The sequence below is a fragment of the Sciurus carolinensis genome, unplaced genomic scaffold (assembly GCF_902686445.1).
Source record: "Sciurus carolinensis unplaced genomic scaffold, mSciCar1.2, whole genome shotgun sequence".
In the NCBI taxonomy this organism is placed as follows: domain Eukaryota; kingdom Metazoa; phylum Chordata; class Mammalia; order Rodentia; family Sciuridae; genus Sciurus; species Sciurus carolinensis.
The window spans coordinates 2,228,935-2,252,955 of record NW_025920120.1 but is presented as its reverse complement, the minus strand read 5'-3'; the positions used below and the strand labels follow the sequence as shown (position 1 = coordinate 2,252,955).

Genomic DNA, 24,021 nt, shown 5'->3' with positions numbered 1-24,021 from the left:
CCATAGATCTCAATAACACAATCAATAATTTAGACTTAACAGACATTTATAGAATATACCATCCAACCAAGAGCGAATACACTTTCTTCTCAGCAGCACATGGATCCTTCTCTAAAATAGACCATATATTATGCCACAAAGCTAATGTCAGCAAATACAAGAAGATAAGAGACACTACCTTGTATTCTATCAGATCATAATGGATTGAAGTTACAAATTAATGAAAGAGTAAAAAACAGAAACTACTCCAACACCTGGAGATTAAACAATATGCTATTATATGATGAATGGATAACAGAAGATATTAGGAAGGAAATTAAAAAATTCTTAGAGGTAAACGAGAACAAAGAAACATCATATCAAAATCTCTGGGACACTATGAAAGCAGTACTTAGAGGAAGATTTATTTCATGGAGTGCATTTAATAAAAGAAGTAAAACTCAAAAAATAAATGACCTAACACTACAGCTCAAAGCCCTAGAAAAAGAACAGACCAACACCAAAAGTAGTAGAAGACAGGAAATAGTTAAACTCAGAGCTGAAATCAACGAAATTGAAACAAAAGAAACAATACAAAAAATTGACAAAATAAATAGTTGGTTCTTTGAAAAAAAAAAAACAAAATTGATAAACCTTTAGCCACACTAACAAAGAGAAGACGAGAGAAAACCCAATCACTAAAATTCGGAATGAACAAGGAAATATCACTCCACAGACACGACTGAAATACAAAACATAATTAGAAGCTATTTTGAAAATCTATACTCCAACAAAATAGAAAATTTTGAAGACATCAACATGTTTCTAGAGACATATGAATTGCCTAAACTGAACAAGGAGGACATACACAATTTAAATAGACCAATTTCAAGTAATGAAATAGAAGAAGTCATCAAAAGCATACCAACAAAGAAAAGTCCAGGACCAGATGGGTTCTCAGCTGATTTCTACAAAACCTTTAAAGAAGAGCTCATTCCAGTACTTTTCAAAGTATTCCATAAAATAGAAGAGGAGGGAACTCTCCCAAACTCATTATATGAAGTCATTATTACCCTGATTCCTAAACCAGACAGAGACACATGAAGGAAAGAAAATTTCAGACCAATATCCTTAATGAACATCGATGCAAAAATTCTAAACAAAATTTTAGCAAATCACATACAAAAACTTATTAAAAAGATAGTGCACCATGATCAAGTGGGTTTCATCCCAGGGATGCAAGGTAGGTTCAACATCAGGAAATCAATAAATGTAATTCACCATATCAATAGACTTAAAGTCAAGAATAACATGATTATTTCAATAGATGCAGAAAAAGCATTTGATAAAATACAGCACCCCTTCATGCTCAAAACACTAGAAAAAATAGGGATAGTGGGAACATTCCTTAACATTGTAAAGGCCATCTACGCTAAGCCCATGGCTAATATCATTCTAAATGGTGAAAAACTGAAAGCATTCCCTCTAAAAACTGGAACAAGGCAGGGATGCCCTCTTTCCCCACTTCTATTCAATATCATCCTTGAAACTCTAGCCAGAGCAATTAGACAGACCAAAGAAATTAAAGGGATACAAATAGGAAAAGAAGAACTCAAACTATCCTTATTTGCTGATGATATGATTGTATACTTAGAGAAACCAGGAAATTCCACCAGAAAAATTTTAGATCTCATAAGTGAATTCAGTAAAGTAGCGGGATATAAGATCAATGCACATAAATCTAAGGCATTTTTATACATAAGCGATGAATCTTCAGAAAGAGAAATTAGGAAAACTACCCCATTCACAATAGCTTCGAAAAAAATAAAATACTTGGGAATCAATCTCACAAAAGAGGTGAAAGACCTCTACAATGAGAACTACAGAACACTAAAGAAAGAAATTCAAGAAAACCTTAGAAGATGGAAAGATCTCCCATGTTCTTGGATAGGAAGAATTAATATTGTCAAAATGGCCATACTACCAAAAGTGCTATACAGATTCAATGCAATTCCAATTAAAATCCCAATGATGTACCTTACAGAAATAGAGCAAGAAATTATGAAATTTATCTGGAAGAATAAAAAACCCAGAATAGCTAAAGCAATCCTTGGCAGAAAGAGTGAAGCAGGGGGTATCGCAATACCAGATCTTCAACTCTACTACAAAGCAATAGTAACAAAAACGGCATGGTATTGGTACCAAAATAGAAAGGTGGATCAATGGTACAGAATTGAGGACACAGACACAAACCCAAATAAATACAATTTTCTCATACTAGACAAAGGGGCCAAAAATATGCAATGGAGAAAAGATAGCCTCTTCAACAAATGGTTCTGGGAGAATTGGAAATCTATATGCAACAGATTGAAACTAAACCCATATCTCTCACCATGCATGAAACTAAACTCAAAATGGATTAAAGATCTCGGAATCAGACCAGAGACCTTGCATCTTATAGAAGAAAAAGTAGGTCCAGAGCTTCAACATGTCGGCTTAGGACCAGACTTCCTTAGGACTCCCATAGCACAAGAAATAAAAGCAAGAATTAATAACTGGGATAGATTCAAACTAAAAAGCTTTCTCTCAGCAAAGGAAACTATCAGCAATGTGAAGAAATAGCCTACAGAGTGGGAGAAAATCTTTGCCAATCATACTTCAGATAGAGCACTAATCTCCAGAATCTATAAAGAACTCAAAAAACTCTACACCAAGAATGCAAATAATCCAATCGACAAATGGGCTAAGGAAATGAATAGACATTTCACAGAAGAAGATCTACAAGCAATCAACAAACATATGGAAAAATGTTCAACATCTCTTGGAATAAGAGAAATGCAAATCAAAACCACCCTAAGATTCCATCTCACCCCAATTAGAATGGCGATTATCAAGAATACAAGCAACAACAGGTGTTGGTGAGGTTGTGGGGAGAAAGGTACACTCAAACATTGCTGGTGGGGCTGCAAATTAGTGCAGCCACTCTGGAAAGAAGTATGGAGACTCCTTAGAAAACTTGGAATGGAACCACCATTTGACCCAGCTATCCCACTCCTTGGTCTATACCCAAAGGACTTACAATCAGCATACTACAGAGATACAGCCACATCAATGTTCATAGCTGCTCAGTTCACAATAGCCAGATTGTGGAACCAACCTAGATGTCCTTCAATTGATGAATGGATAAAGAAAATGTGGTATATATATATATACAATGGAATATTACTCAGCCATAAAGAATGATAAAATTATGGCATTTGCAGGCAAATGGATGAAACTGGAGAATATCATGCTAAGTGAGATAAGCCAACCTCAAAAAACCAAAGGAAGAATGATATCGCTAATAAGTGGATGATGACACATATTGGGGGGTGGGAGGGGTTAGTGTTGGGGTTGGAGTTGGGTTTAGGGAGGGGGGCAGGAATGGAGGAAGGAAGGACTGTATAGAGGGAGGGGAGGGCTGAGAGGGGTGGGGGGGAAGGGAAAAAATGGCAGAATGAATCAAGAACATTACCCTATGTAAATTTATGATTACACAAATGGTATGCCTTTACGCCATGTACAGACAGAGAAACAACATGTATACCATTTGTTTACAATAAAAAAAAATCAAATATATTCTCCAAGATGAATTTCAGGACTTCAGTTCAGACCTATATAGTTGGTCAATTCTTGGGGTCATGAGGAATGGGGCCACAAAGCAGGTGACTTTTGGTAGGTGATTATGTTGAGTGAGATCTGTGACACCAGCCCTGCCACATGGAGACAATGATTCTGAAGGAAAACCAGAGAAATACAACTCGAGGCATTTAGGCTTTGCCTCTAGGATCAACTATATCACAAGGAAGAAATGTGAATAATTCACACTTGAGTCAGAAACAGGAGAGGCTGTGCTTCCTACCCAGGCCATGGCATCTTCACACTTTTCCCACTTGGAATGATAATTCTCATTCTTGACATGAATTTAATAAACCCCTGTGCTCGATTTCCTGGAACGTTCTGACCATGAATATGGACTTGTTCCCAAAAGCCTTGCCTGCCCGTCTGCCTCCTGAATGGCTGGCTTCCATGATATCAGAGGAGGGAATGCAGGTTCCTGCATCATGTCTGCTGGCAGCTGCCGGGTTCCACACAAGTAGCAGGTGAAGATTTATCCTCAACCAGATACACAAGCCATCGAATTCACTGTGTAATTTATTGCCTGAGTCAAAATAGTATGAAATAAGAGCAAATAAAACAACCCAATTGACCAGAAAGTGTTCTACATCTTATTTCTAGGACTGCTCAAAATCACCTTGAATTGTCTCAGGATCTGCCAGATGTTGCCAATAATTAGTTTGATAAAGTCACTGGGGCCACTTTCTCTCTTTTCCCTCTCTTGTTTCTTTGTTGTCCTTCCTTTCCCTCCTTTCTTTCTTTCATCTCTTCTTTCCCTTCTATTTCTCCTTCCTTTCTTTCTTCTCTCCAGTATTAATTTGCTCAGGCTACCAAAACAGACCACTGCAGACTAAGTAGTTTAAATAGCAGACTTTTACTTTCTCACAGTTCAGAGGCTGGAAGCCACAGATCAAGGTGTTGGCTGGGTTGGTTTCTTCTGGGGCCCCTCCATGTGCATCCATCCTTTTCCCACCTCCTATTACAGTGGACACTGTGCACACATACCTGATGTCTCTCTGTGTCCTAATCTCCTCTTCTTGTAAGGGCACCCAATAGATTGGATTAGGGCACACCCTAACAGTCTCATTTTAACTTAATCATCTCTTTAAAGGTCCTAGCACATTCTGAAACACTGGGGGATTGTATCTCAACATATGAATGGACTTGGAGTTATGGGGAAAGAACACAATTCAACCCATAACTTCCCTTTCCTTTGTTCCTTCCTTTCTTTATTTAATCCCATCTTTCATTCATTCAATAAATACTTGTTGAAGTCTTATATGGATCAGATGCTCGTCAAGCCACAGGGAGGTCATATTCTTTCTATTAACAATACAGTGCAAAGGTTCAGAGGTGTGAGAAGACTGACCTGAAGCAGTCTTCATCTTTCTTGACGACATTCCCCATTTTGAACCTTCTTTATTTACTACTCACATTCCTTATTGTCTTTTTCTACAAAACTACATAAATTTGCTGAAAGCAGAAATTTTATATTTTCCTTGACTATAGTCCTCCCTGCCTGGAATAGTACATAACAGTGTGTACTAAACATGTATTTGCTGAATTAGTTAAAAGGGTGGGTTTTCAAAAATGATTCCCAAGTACCTATGTGTTTGGATGTCTTAACGTACACCATGGACTAACGGGGTGGTGAAAATGGAACTCTGTGTTTCTGCATTCAGATTCCCCAGCTCTAGGCCAAGCCCTGCAAAGCAGACCCAATGGGCCTCAGTTTTCATTTTGTATCATAGAAGCCTGAACAGGACTTAACTCATAGGTTTACTGGACAATTTAATGAGTAATCCTAAGTTTAAACATTTAAGGTGCTAGGTAAGTCTACATAATTCTAATGTTTTTATTTTCTTTGCCAAGGCTATATGCTTGAAAGATACAACCCCCACCCTGATCCCTGCTTCCTTGGGAGACATCATGTAACACAGGGTCTTACATACATGATATTGTCACAATGTTTCAATTATTACCCCCCCAGTCTGTTGTTATCAAGGACTCTTGTCTCCTAGTTGCTAAAGAACACAAGGTCTGGGAAAGCATATAGAGTTTTAGAGAGAGGAATTAGAGTCTAATGGAAGAATTTGCATATAACTGGATAAGAAAAACAATCTAAAACCACTTGCTGAGGTTTCTTCTGCCAGGGGAAGTTAAATTAGATAATCATCTCTGGAATTACATATTTCAAGTGGGGTCTAGAGGAAGAGAAGTTGAAGTAATGGAGAGACTGTTCAAAGAATTTAATAAAGTCACAAAATTCTAAGCCTTTGCTCTTCTGTTTTTCTCAGTCTCTCCTCCCTCCTGCTCTGCTCCTCTGCCTATTTGCCCCTCCCTATCTCTTCCATTCTCCCTTCTTACTTTCCTGTATATTGATTATTTATGTTTCCATCTTCCTTAGATTTTCCTTATCCCTGATTTGGAGACAATGATTCCTATGTTTTTGGAAGAGAGAATGAATACAAAGCAATTAGTATAATTCTCTGCAGCACATAAGCATATGTAAGTTAAAGCAGATCTATCCAAATGCATAAATAAATAATCTTTTCTTAGAATAATGATGAAATAAAAGGCAAATGTATTCACAATAGCATATTCACTGAATTTTCAAAAGAAAAATGGAATGTGCTCTATCCTTCCCATTATTTCTACCCTCCAGGACAGAGAAGAGCTTTAAAAACCAGAAAATGTGATGGCAATTTGTTAGCAAGCTTAGTTTTTTCTAAGATCATACATTGTGATATAAGGTGAACTTCTGTGGATGGTAAAATAGCATAAACTTCAAGGTAAAAATGGACCAAAAAATTTTTTACTTCCCATCTTCCCTCTGAGAAAAATCAAAAACAATTAAAATTGATAGGAAAGTATATTTTCTGGATCCAAAGTCATTGAAATGAAAAATAACTTTAAAATTGGTGGAATGTGTCCCCAAAATGTGGCCAGCTCACAGACTCTGTAGAGATCTGAAGACCAGTTGGCCCACTTAGTTCAGGGCTCCTGCAGCTTCAGGATCAGTTGCAACAGACTGCTGCTCACACTCTTCCCTGTCCTGTCTGCTTCTCCTCTCCCCACTCACTTTTCTCCTAAGTAATCTTTGGCCCATGTAGAAAGGTCCTAAAACCAAGACTTTATGCCTACAGATGTGATAAGAAAAAGGCAGGTTACATGTTTATTTGAAACAAACAAATAATAGAAGAATGGAAAACTCATGAAAGAGGTTCTTTCAGGGTGAGGAAGGATATATCTCAGAATCAGAGGTTCAAAGAAAGAAAAGTTCAGAGGTTTTAGGCAATGGGAGAGGAAACAAATCAAGCAAAACTGAGGGATAAATTAGAAGAACAAATCCACTCCAAGAATGAAAGGACTATTCAATAAAGCGAATTGGAAAATAGGCATTGGAACAAACAGAAATGAGAAAGATAGACTTAGTTAGGACTAGGCATAAGAAGATGGAAGGAGAAAAATTAGAATAGACAGAGACAAAGGGAAGACAGGAGATGTTCAATTATATAAAGGATTAAAGCAACATAAGGGGACAACACAAAATTAAAGGTAAAATAAGCAATACTTATTTGGAAATAAAATCTGTGATAAGTGTACATATCCATCTCCTTCCATGATTCATCACTTTATAACATTTGTCCTTCCGTTGGTATATCTGTATGACATTCCATATAAATAAGTTTCTTTTATGAAATATTAAAAACACATCCTCAAACACATCACAATAATTACAGCTTTATCATGAGAAACACTTCACTTGAAGGAGAAAGCCACAGAGTACATCAGCTAGTACAGAAAAAAATGAATGGGTACAGAACATTCATTCACACCACGTTGCTTCTCCACACAATTCTTCTTCATTGGAAAACCTGTCTTCATACTCTACATCCATTCATAGGAGTGCACTTTTAAGTTTGACTGGTAAAAAAGGTTGTGCTTGGAAAATTTTAAATATTGCATTTGGACATAAAGAACTTGAGATTTAAGTTTTTTACTTGGTATTTAAAGTTTTCAGCCTTTCACTCATATGTAATTCCATATTCCCATTCACTCTGAATAATTTAAAGTTTTTTGATAATTTAATATAAAAATTTTTGAAATTAATGACTTCTCACTCAAATGAGTATTGTACCCTTTTGATCAGCCTCCATATGGAGTTGAGTTGGACAAAAAAAAATTGGAAGTAGGTAGGATTACGTGTCTGATATACTTAGCCATAACTTAAAATGCCTATCAAAATTTCTTAGAGAATAAATGTCATTTTGCTTCTCATTAAAGCTCTCACAAAACTTGATCAACTCATAGGCAAAATACTCAATTTCATATGTAAATGAGATGTCCTGGTTTTTAAAATAATTTCAATTGTACCTCATAAGTTCTAGTTAGAGTGAAGACTTTAATGATGAAGAAAATAACTGTTTCTATCCCTGTTGTGCTAATTATGTAAGTGCTTCTGTAAGAAGATCTACACAGCCACACACATAAATATACATGCATGTAGCAAACATGTGTATGTGTATTTATATTTGAAAATGTATATATTCAACATACATTTTTCCTGTATTACTCCTACTACCCAACAGTGGACTTTTGTTCAATAAATATTTATTTAGCATTTAAAATTAAGACTAATAATGTCTGGCTAACTGCTTACTCTTCTACAACTAGTAAAATTGTCAAATTTTAATAAATAAATAGAAAAATGAGATACCAGTGTTTCAGTAAATAGAAATGATCAATATTACTGAAATTCCAAACATATACACTTACTTTCTCTTAAAAACTCTTCATGCTTTCTCTTCAAGCAAAATTATTTTGCGTTCCTATGATAATTCATACATGTGGTTCATCTACTATGAGAAAAAAAAGGTCAGTCTCTTTTATGACTTTTAAGAAGGAGTCATCTTTTCCCTCATCAGTCTGCTCTATTCAATTTTTTCTAGCAACACCTGCCCAGGAGGATTTGCTAAGGAATGGCATGACAATTACTGTTCAGTTATAGAGCATCAGAAACTAATAAATCCTGCACTGTTGCTTTTATAACTACTCATTGTCAGCTGCTGTCCCTATGGTATTAGCACTGAATTGAGATGGTCTCACCTCAGACCCATCAAAGGAGAGGGGGTTGCAATTATTTAAAGGAAATACCTGAAGAAAATATATCAGCAAATCCACATGGCAATGTAATATATATGTGAATAGATAAATGCAGCATTTTGTGTACACATGAAGTTTGACAGAATATAACCTTTTCCTAAGTTGAATCAGGACACTGACCTATCAGCTCATATAATTTTGAGAGAGAGGCTTTAGAATGGCTTTTTGCTGTGATTACACTCCACACACACACACACACACACACACACACACACACGCACACACACACACACACAGAGTCCCACCTTTAGCTTATACTGTTAGGGGAAGGGAGAGGAGAGTATTAAATTAGCATGATATAACAACATGCATTGATTACAAATTATCACCTGATTATCACAGAAATAGTGTATGTTCCCAGAATTATATTTGTAGTAACATTTCAAAAGATGTCTACTATAATTTCATTGAATTGAATACTTATGTATGCAAATATTTACAATTTGAAAATAATTATTCTTAGTTGTAAAGAGTAAGTGATATTTTTAGGTTGTAAATTTCTTAAGCTACTTAATGTTTTTTTACTATAATTTCTCAAATCATAAAACAAAATCTGAACGTAAAAAAATAATAATTTTGAAAGAAAAAAAACCAAAAAGGTCAAATAATGAGAGGCATATTTAAATATATTTTATTCAAAATTATAATAAAATTCATAAATTTATCTATCATCTATCTCTATGTATCTCTATGTATCTATGATCGTTTGCCCTACAGAGGCACAATGCATTCTTTTAAGTGAATTATTGAGACATTTGCGGGGGCGTCCAGAATTCCATCCAGTGCTTGACAAAAGATCCTCCGGAGGATGATTGCAAAGGCTCATCCTAAAAGGAATTTCCGGATGTTTTGCTCCAAAGCATGGTGTTTTCTCTGATAATATATTACTCATTTCAGTCTGAACGGATTGCTTAAGGGGATGAAGGGAATACAACAAAAATTCCAGAAAGTATTACCTACAATCTGAAAAACAATGGGTCTTTACCACTAACAAAATTAAAAATAATTTTGCAACCATACAATGAGTCCCTGAAAGCCTCTGGAGAAAATAGTTGTAGATCTGCCTTTGTCTCCAACAGGCTGGTTAAATTTTAACGATGGTTTTGTTCATGTGTGGTGGTGAGGTAAGAGAATAAGGTTTCATAACATTCCTTCCTTCCTACAAAGAATATGTCACCCCTATAATAAATGTTGCTACACAATTACAATTGGGACTGCTGCCCTACTGTACCCCTTAACTCAGCAATTCAGATATTAACCAGATGGACCTAGTAGAGATAGTCACATGAGATTACTTGTCTATTGTTTTAACCGCAAGAATAATAGCCACGAGAATAATAAGAATAGTCTTAGGTCACATAGAGTTCAGATATTAAGGAAGTAAATATTGTATTAGTTCATTGACATAGTTAGATATTCTTAAAACAATTGTGATTAGGTAAGGATAATCTGTAAGGTTACTGTTTTCTCATAATTTTCTGTTCCTTGTTAAAAACAATTTCTGCCTATGCTTTGGAAACTTCTTTAATATTAACCACAAAACTGCCATTATAGCTTGAAAAAAATGTATATAAACCCAGCCTTCCCTAGAATAAAGTGGGATTGATTGCACCAGAACTAGAGTCTGTATCTTTCATTCTCCATCCATCGCCGATGCTGTCTCCCTGTGCCCCATTTCCCAGTGTGGAACCCATGGACTCCTGCTAGGGCTGGACCCTGGCAGACATTATTTAATTTTATCAAATCATGAGTCATATAAAACAAGTCTCAGTAACACTGAATAAGCTGAATTAATTTTCCAAATTTTATTTGACTATAAATAAAGATAAAATTTAATAAGAAGTCACCAGAAAATCATAAAATATTTCAGTGTTATTCAGTATATTTATAATTTAAATGACTCAGTGTCATTTAAAACGCTAGTTATTTGGCTTCAATCACAGTAAAAAATATCAGCACACTACATACCTGCTCTGTTAAAATCCAGAGAAGTAGAAATACAGCAGCTGAGCAACTTTTCCATCAAATCCTTTGAGTAAATAATTATCTTTTGTGTAGATATGAAGAAATTGCCATTTAGACTTTTAACTAATGCTTTAAAAGTAAAAAAAAAACCCTACTGCCCAAGATTTCATCCTCTAAATGTCTGCTTTTCGATGTTTAAAATCTTTATGTGTGTCCTAGCCAGGAATGGTGGCACATACCTGTAATCCTAGTGACTTGGGAGGATGAGGCAGGTAGATCACAAGTTTAAGGTCAGCCTCAGAATTTTAGGGAGACCCAGCCTCAAAATGACAAAGAGGATGGGGGATATGGCTCAGTGGTTAAATACCCCTGAGTTCAATCCTCATTACCAAAGAAGAAAGAAAGAAAGAAAGAAAGAAAGAAAGAAAGAAAGAAAGAAAGAAAGAAAGAAAGAAAGGAGGGAGGGAGGGAGGGAGGGAGGGAGGGAGGGAAGGAAGGAAGGAAGGAAGGAAGGAAGGAAGGAAGGAAAATTCTTGTCCTTGAAAACTGCCATTTTCCCCCAAAGATGAGGTTTTGGCTTAAGGAGATTAGCAAATATAATGTTCTTTGGTTAAAACTATGATTGCACTCCAAAAAGAAAGACAAAATTACTGAAAGAGTTAAAATTGATTTATGTTTTTATAATTTTCTTGCAACTAACTGAAAAGCATCTACTTCTTCATTGAATTTGTTGCAACATGTTGGTTTTGTTAAAATGAAAATACTAGGTCTCACACAAATATGTAGCTGAAAAAAATATAAGGTGATTTTAATATCCTTTGTAGACAACTGTAGACATTCCTTGAAACAACACTAAAGAGCATGAGATAATTTCTTAGAAGTTACTCATATTTGGTATTAGTGAGCACTGTACTCTGTGTTACATTAAAATCCACTAATCTATTCTGAACTTTCAAGGGATGTTTTGCCATTCATGATGTTATTTTCAACAACAAAGATAAATCTGGAGGGTTTGTGTTAAATCCAATGTCAAGCACTGAAAGACAAATAGTATGTTTACACTTTTGTAAGTCCACATTGGTTATTTGGACAATTTTGGCTAAGTTGTGCAGGTTTTCCAAGTGTTATTTCAGTGAAAAATATTTTTAAAAAATCAAGTTTATATATATATATATATATATATATATATATATATATAAAATGATATACATATATAATGCTAATTTTCACTTGAAAGTTCACATTTTATAATTGGCAACAAATATCATCATATATTTGCTTTCAAATTACCAATTTGCTGAATTAAATGTAATGGAAATATCTGGTAAAGTCTTAATTTGCCAGTCATTCTTCCAAGTAAAAATAATGTTCCCTAGAACAGTGGCTAATTCATCTTGCAACTCAAATTGTGCTGATTAACATGAACTGCTACTACAGTCTGGGGACATTGCTTTTTTTTTTACAATTTATTGCCAACACTGTTTACCCACATTGCTTTTGCACCATCAGTATAAATACCAACAAATCTTAAGTAAAATAAAGCTCCTGATATAAACATGAAAATTGCTTTAAACTCATGGAGCTCATAAAAATGTCCTGAGGATCCTTGAGTAGAAAGGCAGCTTTGAGAACCCTATTTTTTTTAACATACTCTTGTTCCCATTTTTCATTAGTAAATTTTAATCAGACAAAATAATGAATTTCATTCAAACATGTAAATAAATTATATATACATATATATATATATATATAATTTCAAAGTCACAAAATTGTGCTTAAATATTTTGTTTTTTAAAGAGATTATACCAAAAGGACTTAAAATCAGCATACTATATACTAATTTATATTACCTTCCTGGTCCTAATGGGTGAGCATTACAACATAGTAAATTCCCAGTGGTTGGTTCTACTAAATCAAAATATATACCCACCTACATTGTTTTCTGTTATTTCTTTGTCTTTTTCTGTTTTTGTACTGGGGATTGAAATCAGGAGCCCTTTACAGCTGAATTGCATCCACAGCTCTTTTTATTTTTAAGACAGGGCCTCACTAAATTGCTGTGGCTGGCCTTAAACTTGTGATCCTTCTGTCTCAGTCTGCCCAGTCCTTAGGAATACCGGTGTGCACTACCTAAATTTTTGTTAGATACTATCAAACTATTTTCAGAAAATTACATTTTCAGTGTTTGAGTGCTGCTATGATGTCTTATCATCTGTTTTCTTTCATTGAGCAGGGCAGGAAAATAATTTTTTTAAAAATATATGAATTTATATTGCTGTCTGAATTCAAATTTACCATTACAGTACCTTTACCTACTTTTCAATTTTGTATTTTCTAATTTTTTCTTTAAAGTGAGACCTTGGTTTCTAGCCGTGCTAACTCATTTACTGTAGTGCTCTGACCTTTAATATTTAATTTACAATAATCTTAAAACTCTTAGCAAAAGCCTTCTGATTGGAATCTAATATTTATTTGCATTGTATATTATCCTTGAAATATATCCTTAAGAATGAGCATTATGCTTGTTTCATTTCCTTAAAATAATTCTTTTCTATGGGAGAACATACTGCTAATTTGATGTACCATTAGACTCATTTGTTTCTGCTTTATTTCAGGACATGCTGTTTTATATTTTGGGAAGTAAATTTGCATAGTGCAAAAGACAAAATTCTATTAATTGACACACTCATAAAAGTTTGACTTATATGTCTTGTGACTCTATTTCACCCCCTCTCCACTAAGTAATTATTTATATTTTAGTTTTTTAAATAAAATCTGCATTGATTTTCTCAAAAATAAGTGAATAGTTGTCATTACTTCACATATGAAGGTAAAAGTCTCTCTACCTTTATTTTATTCCACCCCTTGTCTAACTCAACATATTCTATATATTCTGCATAGAAGTAGTTCTCTTAATTTTGAAGACTGCTCTGTTGTTATAGATATGCAAGATTCATTCATTCATTCTTTATGGGCAACCTTTCAGGTCATTTGCCAGTAATAACTATTACAAATAGTTACTGCAGAGGGGAACATGCTGCAGATTTTGTCATTCAGTTGAAAGTATCATGAGTTAACTGAATTATTTCTACATGGAGGTGCCCATGTGAGACCTTTGTGGGCAGCTTTCTGTGCATTGTGTCTCTTTATAGCAGAAATCACTGTATTCCTCAACAATAAGACGACTGGTCCTATGGTTGAAAATTAGCTGCAATCCTCCAAATATAATTTGGCTTATTTATCATAATTAGCTTTTTTAAATAAAAATCATACACCAGATATTCATAGTATCTTCATAATTCTTACTTTAAAAATAAACATCTTCCTGACTCACATGGAGACTTTTGAATTGAGTGCATTTTAGTATTAAAATCATTTTATCATGCATTTAGAAAATAATCTTACTAAACTGGATTTACAAAGCCTTGTAAGTCATCATTGTAACTTTCTCAGTTTCTACACTCACTTATTGTTCCTTTACTCTTTGGAACACCTGGGTCTTCATTCATTATAATGTTATCTACATGGACCTATTTGACCATAATAATTGTAGGAAAATGAAGATATATTTCTCATTATGAAAAAATAAGTTCTATTCACTTCCTCTTTTCACTGAAAATTCATTTGAAAACATGTTGTGTGGCTAGAATGTGTATTCAAACTATTCCATATTTTAATACTTTTATGTAGAACTTTTTCTCATTTGTTAGAAATTGTTCTAAGTGATTACAGACAAGTTGTGAGAAATCTAGCCTGGAATGAAAATTTCATATTGTAACATCTTTTATTCAGCAATTTCTAGAAATCTATCCTGAATATTATTGCTTATGTATACAAAGATATATGCACAAGGATACTAAAGACTTCTTTATATGTAATAGCAAAGCACTAGAAATGACCTAAACATCTATCACTAAAGATATAGATACATGCACTGAACAAAGCAAGTAGTATACCAACACATATCAAGATACCCCCTTTTACACATTTCATGCACTCAAGCTAACTCATAAGCAAATACATATTAGAAGCTATTGTGGTTTTCTAAATACACAGGGAGACGAATGGGAAGATGCAACTCGTATTATTGACAGTTGACAAATACAGGGGCAGGGAACACAAATGTGTGTGTGTATATCCACGATAGATCAGGGCACAAAGAATTGGGGACTGAAGCACAGTGTCTGTATAGGAGTTATATAGTTATTTTATTATTTAAATCTTATGTAAGAACATATTCATATATTATTTATGATATTTATAAAATACAAAAGATAAAAAAAAAATCACAATTTGAAAAAGATATCCCATAACTGTGGAAGGTGTTGGATGAGTCTTCTCAGGTTCCCCTTTCTTCCATGCCCTATACTGGACCTTCCAAGATCATCTGAGCATGTTCAACCATAAAGAGGAAAAATGAATTCCTCCTCCAAGTATGTGTTACTCGGCGCCCCATAGTATGTATACAGTTGGCTCAAGAACAATTTGATGTGTAAAAACATAAATACTCCAAAAGCCCGATCAATTATGTGATTACTTTTTTGCCTCTAAAAGGAACAAATTTCTTCCCTTGACAACTGGCCTTCTAAAGAGACAATGAAGTTCTCTGGGTAGAGTGATCTAAGTAGAAACACTTGTCCCAAATTCCATAACATCCTGAGGATATGGCAGAACTAGTCAGAAGTAGCTCAGGAATGGTAATGACTTCACAAAATGCCAGTGTGCTTATTTGGCAGGAGTCATTTCACCCAAAACCAGAGAAGTAGCTGGAAACCAATGCAGGTAGAAACAGGTGAGTTACTGTTTTCTCTTTCCCCATATCACAGACATTTCAGTTGCATCCCTGAAATAATATGCTCTGAAGAGTTGAACATTAACTCTACAGTTACATGACAAACTCACAGTCTATTACTAACTTAAAAGATGTGGATTGGGGCTGGGTTTGTGGCTCAGTGGTAGAGCACTTGCCTGACACATGTGAGGTACTGTGTTTGATCCTCAGCAATGAAGGTATTGTATCCATCTACAACTACAAAACAACAACAACAACAACAACAACAACAAAGACCTGGAAACACATACTCAGTCACTCAGACTCAGCTATTTTCCTGTAAATTACAAGGTTGGATTCCATCTTACAGCCTTCCTCTCTTCAGAGGAAAACTATATCTCTTGAAAAGTATAGCAAAGCTATGTGTGTACCTGAAAAGGAGAGATGAGTGGCACCCTTCCATTGCTATTTGTGGAACTTCCCTGGCTTCTAGTAGGTGGTATTCTAGGATGTCAGATTTCATTCAAGTATTATAGAACTTATCACTAAGTCACAATTTGCAATGTGAAGAGTCTAAAATGTTGAATTAAACACAAAACATACAGAAAAAATTCACATTTCAGCCAAAAGATCAGTCATGATTTTTATGCATATTACATGACTTTTCATTAGCAAAACTGAAAATTGCCAGTGTAGATCATTGACTTAATGTATCACTTTATATAGTAAAAAATGGTGTTTTTTTTTTTTTTTTTTTGGTTTGTTTGTTTGGTTTGTTTTTGCTTTGGGGATGAAATTAAGTGTTCTTTAAATACTAAGCAGAAAAGTTACTAAAACATAAAATCATCTTTCAAATCATCTTTCAGTGTGAGTACAAACAATCCTTGCAGGTACCTAGTATCTTATTCTTTCAACTTTATCTACCAAGCACCTACTGAATCCTGAAACAGATATAAAGATGGGAGGCAGAATGGAAAATGAGAAAGAGGCTCTCAAGATTTATCTTGATGGTGGTACTGCTATATAGCTGTGTGATCTTCTGCAAAATACTTAACATCTTTGACCCTTAGGTTTCTTACCAGTAAAATGGAGATATCACTTTCTACTTTATAGGACTACAGAAACAAAGAAGTGCATATCTGTTTCAGGATTCAGTAGGTGCTTGGTAGATAAAGTTGAAAGAATAAGATACTAGGTACCTGCAAGGATTGTTTGTACTCACACTGAAAGATGATTTGAAAGATGATTTTATGTTTTAGTAACTTTTCTGCTTAGTATTTAAAGAACACTTAATTTCATCCCCAAACCTAACAGTGGACTATGCAAAGAGAATACTCAAAGAATGGCAGTTATCATTACCTGGTAACCTACAACCATAATCATCACCATCATTTTCACCATCTTGCTTAAAACTCCAGTACAGTATATAACCTTCTATAAAACCTTCTAGTGTACATATATATATATATATATATATATATATATATATGCAAATACTGGCCTCACACATTCACATATTTGTTCAGGGTGACCTCAGACACTCCCCCAATACCGTCACAGTGTCCTCTGACACTTACATAATATCCCCACTGAGGCATCTGGCATGCAAATAAGACAATCACTTTGACCTCTGTCACTCACACAATGTCCTCAATGGAGTTTCTGACACTCACATAATATCCTCAAAGGGCCTCTGACACTCACATAAACACTCCCTGTAACCTCATTCACAAATAGCATCACTGTGGCCTCTGACACTCACATCATGCCATCAATGTGGCCTCTGAAGCTCACATAATATTGTCACTGGAACCACTGACACTTACCTTATACCTCACTATGGCATGTGAGACTCACAGAATAACCTATGACCCTGATAGTCACATCATATCCTACTATCTTTCTCTGATACCAAAACCAGACAAGGAAAGAAAACTTTAGACCAATATCCCTGATGAATATAGTCACAAAAATCCTCAACACAATTCTGGCAAAATGCATAAAATCCATATTAAAAAGACAGTGTACCATGATCAAGTGGGTTTTATCCTAGGGATGCAAAGTTGATTCAACATCTGGAAATCAAACAAACATAATTCATCACATCAATAGACTTAAAGTTAAGAATAATGATTGTTCAATAAATACTGAGAAAGCATTTGATAAAATACAGCATCCCTACATGCTCAAACACTAGAAAAAAATAGGGATAGTAGGAACATACCTCAATATTTTAAACCCAAAACCAACATCATTCTAAGTGGAGAAGAACTGAAAGCATTCTCTCTAAAAACTGGAACAAGAAAGGGATGCCCTCTTTCACAACTTCTACTCAACGTCATCTTTGAAACACTAGCCACAGAAAGCAGACAGACCAAAGAAATTAAAGGGATATGAATAGAAAAAGAAGAACTCAAGCAATCTCTATTTGATGATGACAAAATTCTACATATAAAAGATCCAAAAAACTCCACCAGAACCCTTCTAGAATTAATAAATAAGTTCAGCAAATTGTAGTATATAAAAGAAACACATATAAACCGAATGCATTTCTATTCATAAGTGGTGAATCCTCTGAGAGAGAAATGAATAAAACCACTCCATTCAAAATAGCCTTAAAAAATACTTGGGAATCAATGTAACAAAAGAAGTGAAAAACCTCTACAATGAGAATTATAAAACACTAAAGAGAGAAATTAATGAAACCTTAGAAGATGGAAAGATCTCCCATGTTCTTGGATAGGCAGAATTAATAATGTCAAGGTGACTGTACTATTAAAGGCACTATACAAATTTGCTGCAATTTCAATTAAAATCCCAATGATGTTCCTCATAGAAATAGAGAAAGAAATCATGAACTTCATCTGGAAGAATAAGAAACCTCAAATAGCCAAAGCAATCCTGAACAGAAAGAGTGAAGTATGAGTTATCATAGTACCAGACTTCAAGCTATACTACAGAGCAACAGAAACAAAAACAGCATGGTATTTGCACTAAAATAGATAGGCAGACCAAAGGTACAGAATAGAGGACATGGAGGCAAACCCACAAAAATATATTTATCTCATCCTAGACAAAGGTGCCAAAAACATACAATGGAGGAAAAGTCTGTTCAACAAATGGTCCTGGGAAATTTGGAAATCTATATGAAGTAAAATGAAATTAAAACTCTCTCACCCTGCAAAAACTTAACTAAAAATGGTTGAAGGACCTATAAATTAGACCAGAGACCCTACACCAAATAGAAGAAAAAATATGCCCAAATATTCATTTGGCTTAGGATCAGACTTCTTTAAAAAGACTCCTAAAGTCAAGAAATGAACACAAGGATCAATAAATTTGATGGATTCACACTAAAAAGCTTTTTCTCTGCAAAGAAAACAATCAATAATGTGAAAAGAGACCCTACCGAGTGGGAGAAAATCTCCACATGAACCTCAGATAGAGCACTAGTCTCCAAAATTTATAAAGAAGTTAAAAAACTTTACGACAAAAATACAAAGAACCAAATCAAAAAATGGGCTGAGGAACTGTACACTTCACAGAAGAAGATATGCAGTCAATTATCAAATATATGAAAGTGTTCAAAAGCTCTAGTAATTAGAGAAATGCAAATTAAAACCACCTCAAGATTTTATCTCAGTCCACCTAGAATGGCTATTATCAAATACACAAGCAATAATAGGATTCGGGGTGGATGTCGGGGAAAAGACACACTTTTACCTTGCTGGTGGAGTTGCAAATAGATGCAGCCACTATGGGAAGCAATATGGAGATTTCTCAGAAAACTTGGAATAAATCCACCTTTTGACCCAGTTATCCTACTCCTCGTTTTATACCCAAAAGAATTAAAATCAGCATACTACAGTAAACACAGTCACATCAATGTTTAAAGGAGCTCAATTCACAATAGCTAGATTGTGGTACAAACCTAGATGCTCTTCAACAGATGAATGGATAAAGAAACTATGGTATATATACACAATGGAATATTATTCAACCATGAAGAATAATATTATAGTATTTGCAAATAAATGGATGGAACTGGAGAATATCAAGCTAAGTGAAATAATCCAATCTCAAAAAACCAAAGACTGAATATTTTCCCTGATAAGTAGATAATGATACATAATATGGGTGGTGTTGGGGGGGAGAGAAGAATGGAGTAATTTTGGATTACATAGAGGGAAATGAGAGGGGGGAGGGTGTGGGGGTATGAAAGACAGTGGAACACAATGGAATGAAAGATGTCACTATGCTATGTACACATATGATTACATGAATTGTATGAATCTACATTATGTACAACCATAGAAACAAAAAGTTGTGCCCCATTTGTATTTGTGAACAATAAATCATAATGAAGTCTGTGAAAATAAAAAGAAAATAATCTAAAAAGCTATTATGCTAAGTGAAAAAGTGGACATAAAACTCACATACTGTATAATTCCATTTACATGAACAATTCAAAACAGACATATCCATAAAAACAAAATCTATAGAAACTAAAGTTTAATTAGATGATAGAGTGGTGGTACACTCTAGTAACAAGTACAGGGTATTTGTAGTATTCTAAAATTAGTGGTGATAACTGCACAAATCTGAATATACTAAAAATTATCTCACATTAAAAACAAAAAGTAGTATTTTTATATTCTTACTCTTTGGTTCCCTTTATTAAAAATAGAACTTATCCCCTTGAAGTGTATTTGGAAATATCAAGGATCACGACAACTTCCATCTTGATTTCAAAATGCACTACAAAGTTATAGTCATTGGAGCAATATTGAAGTTCATTGGTAGACCAACTGCCTAGCATGATGAAGGACTCTAGGTTTCCTCCCCAGCAGCACAAAAAAGTAAAACCAGACCAAACAAAAAAAGGCACAGTGGAAGGTAGTGGAGACATATAAATTAATGGAATGAAGTATAAAGTTGAGAAATAATCACTTACACAGTAGTCCTCCTTGTCCAGTTTCACCTTCTGTGGTTCAGTTACCTAAGGTCAAACACGGCACAAAAATATTAAATTTCAGTATTACAATTACAGTAACAATTTACAAGTTTTAAATTGCATGCTCTTGTGAGTATAATAATAAAATATCATCTGTGCAAGGACATTAATCATCCCTTTGTCCAGCATATAAACTGCCTGTCCCCTAGTTACTTAGTAGCCATAGCAACCATCCAATCAACTATTGCAGTATCACAGTGCTTGTGTTCAAGTAACCTTTATTCATAGCCTAACACAAAGACTGTCACTCACCTCACTTCATCTCATCACAGGTATTGTATTGACAGGAAGGATTTAAGAAGACATTTTGAGAAAGAGGAAACCACATTCACATAACATTTCTACAGTATAATTTTATTAATTGTTCTATTTTATCATTATTGTTACTTTTTATTACTATCACTAATAACTTACTGTGACTATTTTATAAATTATCATAGAAATTTTGCACAAAATAGGTAAAAACAGTGTATGTACATGGTTTAGAACTATCTACATTTCTAGGCATCCACAAGTCTTGGAACATCCTATCCATGGATAAAAGTGACTACACTATGATCATACTATTTTAGATACCAAGTATATTCAGTAGGGGAAGGACAATCTTTTTGACAGTCTGTGGAAAATGTATGTGCCTAAATAAAAGAATAAAGTTGGATCCTTCCCTTATCCTAAATATAAAACTTAAATAAAATGAATAAAAGACATAAGCAGAAGAGCTAAAATTATAAAATTCTTATAAGGAAACAGGGGAAAGCTTCATGACAATGCAGTTAGCAATTATTTCTTGAGTATGAAAACCAAAGACACAAAATATTGTAAGAAAAGTAAAATTCTGTTAACGAGGTATGTGAATGTGGTTTTATCTCTCAAAATACCTTCTTGTACTGTACTTATCTTTCCTGTCATGATATTAGCTGACACAATAGATATGTGATGAGAGTAAGAGAGGTAAATGATAGCCTTTGTGATGTAATGTTAGGCTATGGGTAAGGGTTACTTGAACATAAGCACTGTGATCCTGCAACAGCTGATATGTTGGTTGACATGGATGGTCAGTGACCAAAAGACAAAGAAAAATACACTGTTCTACATCAAAATGAAAACCTTTTGTGTCTCAAAGAGCACTATCACAGAATAGAAAGGCAATCCACAGGAGAAAATGTGTATAAAGCATGTATCTGATAAATGATTAATATCCAGAATATACTTTAAAATTTTTTATCTCAACAACAATAACAAATAGAACTCAAATGTGGACAGAATACTTTGTTATGGACTTTGTGTCCTCTCAAATTTTAAATCTTCAAGCCCTATTCCCTAATGTGACAATATATTTGGAAGGGAGATCTTTATAGTTGCAATCAAGATTAAATAAGATCTTCAGTTGTCATGATTCAACAGGATTATTGAGTTTTTCAGAGACACCACAGGCTTACTCTCCAAGAAGAGAGCCCTCACCAAAAGCTGAACACTGTCTAAACATTGATTTTAGACTTTTCAAACTCCAGAACTATGAAAAAATAAAGTGATTGTTTAAGCCACCCAGCCTGCAGTATTTTTTATGGTAGTCTGCAAAAACTAGCATACACTTGAGGAGACGTTATAACGAAGACATACAAAAGGCCAATACATACCAAAAGAGATGTTCAACATCACTAGTCATTAAAGTCATGCAAATCATTAACACAATGGGATACTACTTCACCTCCATTAGTATTGCTACTATTTAAAAAATTTTAAAGAATTTTTTGAAGCATTGGTCAGGATATAAAGAAAACAGAACCCTTATACATTGTGGTGGAAATCTAAAACACAGACACTAAGGAAATAACAAGGAGATTTCTCAAAAAAATAAGTACATGGGAAGTCTTACCCTAATGTAAGATGGTGACTGTCTGGCTGTGGAACCCACCAAAAGCTGAGACTGTCTCTCAGTTATAAATGTTGGACTTCTGAAGCAATGTGGCCTGGTTATGAAGAGTTTTTCCCCTTACGCTAGTTCAGTGGTCTCTTGTAAGGAAATGGCGTGGAGTGGAGTCCACTAAGGGAAAAGTGAGGAAAGGCAGGTGGGTCTTCAAAGTTCTACATTTTAGCTCTCAATGCTCAACTTCCTTTCCCCATAAATTAGTATAAACATTTGCCACTGTTGAATAAACATGAAGATGTTTCAAAATCCTGATGCTAAGGAAGATCCTGTGGAATGCAGTCTTTGCATGGAGTCCTTGAGATATATGAAATAAACTTTTTCCTTTGCACCTACCGTGGCCACCGGATTTGTCAATTTTGTTGGCCTAGAAGTTGCACTGATGAAAATGGTCTTTGTCCTGCACATAGAAAGCCACATTCAGAAGATCCAGAAGTTCAAGAACCACTCTCCCAGGAAGAACTGCAAAGGAGAAAGAATGAGAACAAAATGAGAGAAAACAGAAAAATCACAAATATTTGACTAGTGTATATGCTCTCAAAAAAATCTCGTCTTTGTTGTAAGTCTGTCCCAGTGCCTAGCTGACCCAGGGGTTTTAAAACAACCAGAATACTTTGCAAAATTTGGTAAAACACACTGTTTGTCATCAATAATAGCACATCATATGCAGGATTACAGGGTCCTAGTGCCAGGGCTTATATCTGACCTATATCTGGTCATAAAATGCTATAAGTGCTATACAGTGTGTCAACAATGTCGTGGTAGATAGCATAACTCTTAAGGAATCCTTGGTGCAAAAAATAAATAAATAAAAATGGTGCATTTATTTCTTTCAGAATACGCAGTGTCCAAAACCTGACAGCATGTACCTACATGAATGGGGAGGTGATCTTCACAAAAAAGGAAATTCATGTTGATACACACCAAAAATATGAACAGAAATTATTTTAAGAATTGTATAAGTTAAATTCCAATTTTCTTCAATTATCTATGGATTCAGTTGATAAAAATAAGAACCAAGTGACACCACTGCAGAGCACCATTGATACACCTTCAGAATCTCTCACTGTAGGGAACTGTGGTAATTCTCAGCAGATATCAAACACTGATACACCTTCACCACCACCTGATTTATCAAAATCCAATTCAGTCATCCCCCAAAGTACATCCAATCACAGTACAAGGTCCCCATTTGAAGAGGTATTAACAGATTCACAGTCACTATTTTCTGCCAATTTTTGCCATTCCAACCCGATCCCAAGTGGTTTTCCTCCTTTTCCCAGCTCCCCATGGACATCTAGTAATTGGCCTATGGCACCAGAGCCACAGAGTCTCTTCACATCACAAAAAAACAGTATCATTCTCTACAGACTGGCAAGCAGCATATGTCTCTGGTTCTTCTAAACAACCAGAAGATGACTTGGGGTTGGATCCTTTTGATGTTTCTCAAAAAGCTATAGCATACCTGAGTTAGCAGGAATTTTCATCCAAGACAAACTTTCCCTTTCACACACATCTCTTTAGAACTTTTCACATACAACA

General features: G+C 34.7%; 1 pseudogene; it reads left to right on the top strand.

Moving 5' to 3' along the window:
- Positions 1–22,717: 22,717 nt before the first annotated feature.
- LOC124973739 (CCR4-NOT transcription complex subunit 4-like) lies at positions 22,718–23,675 on the top strand (annotated as a pseudogene).
- Positions 23,676–24,021: the final 346 nt, after the last annotated feature.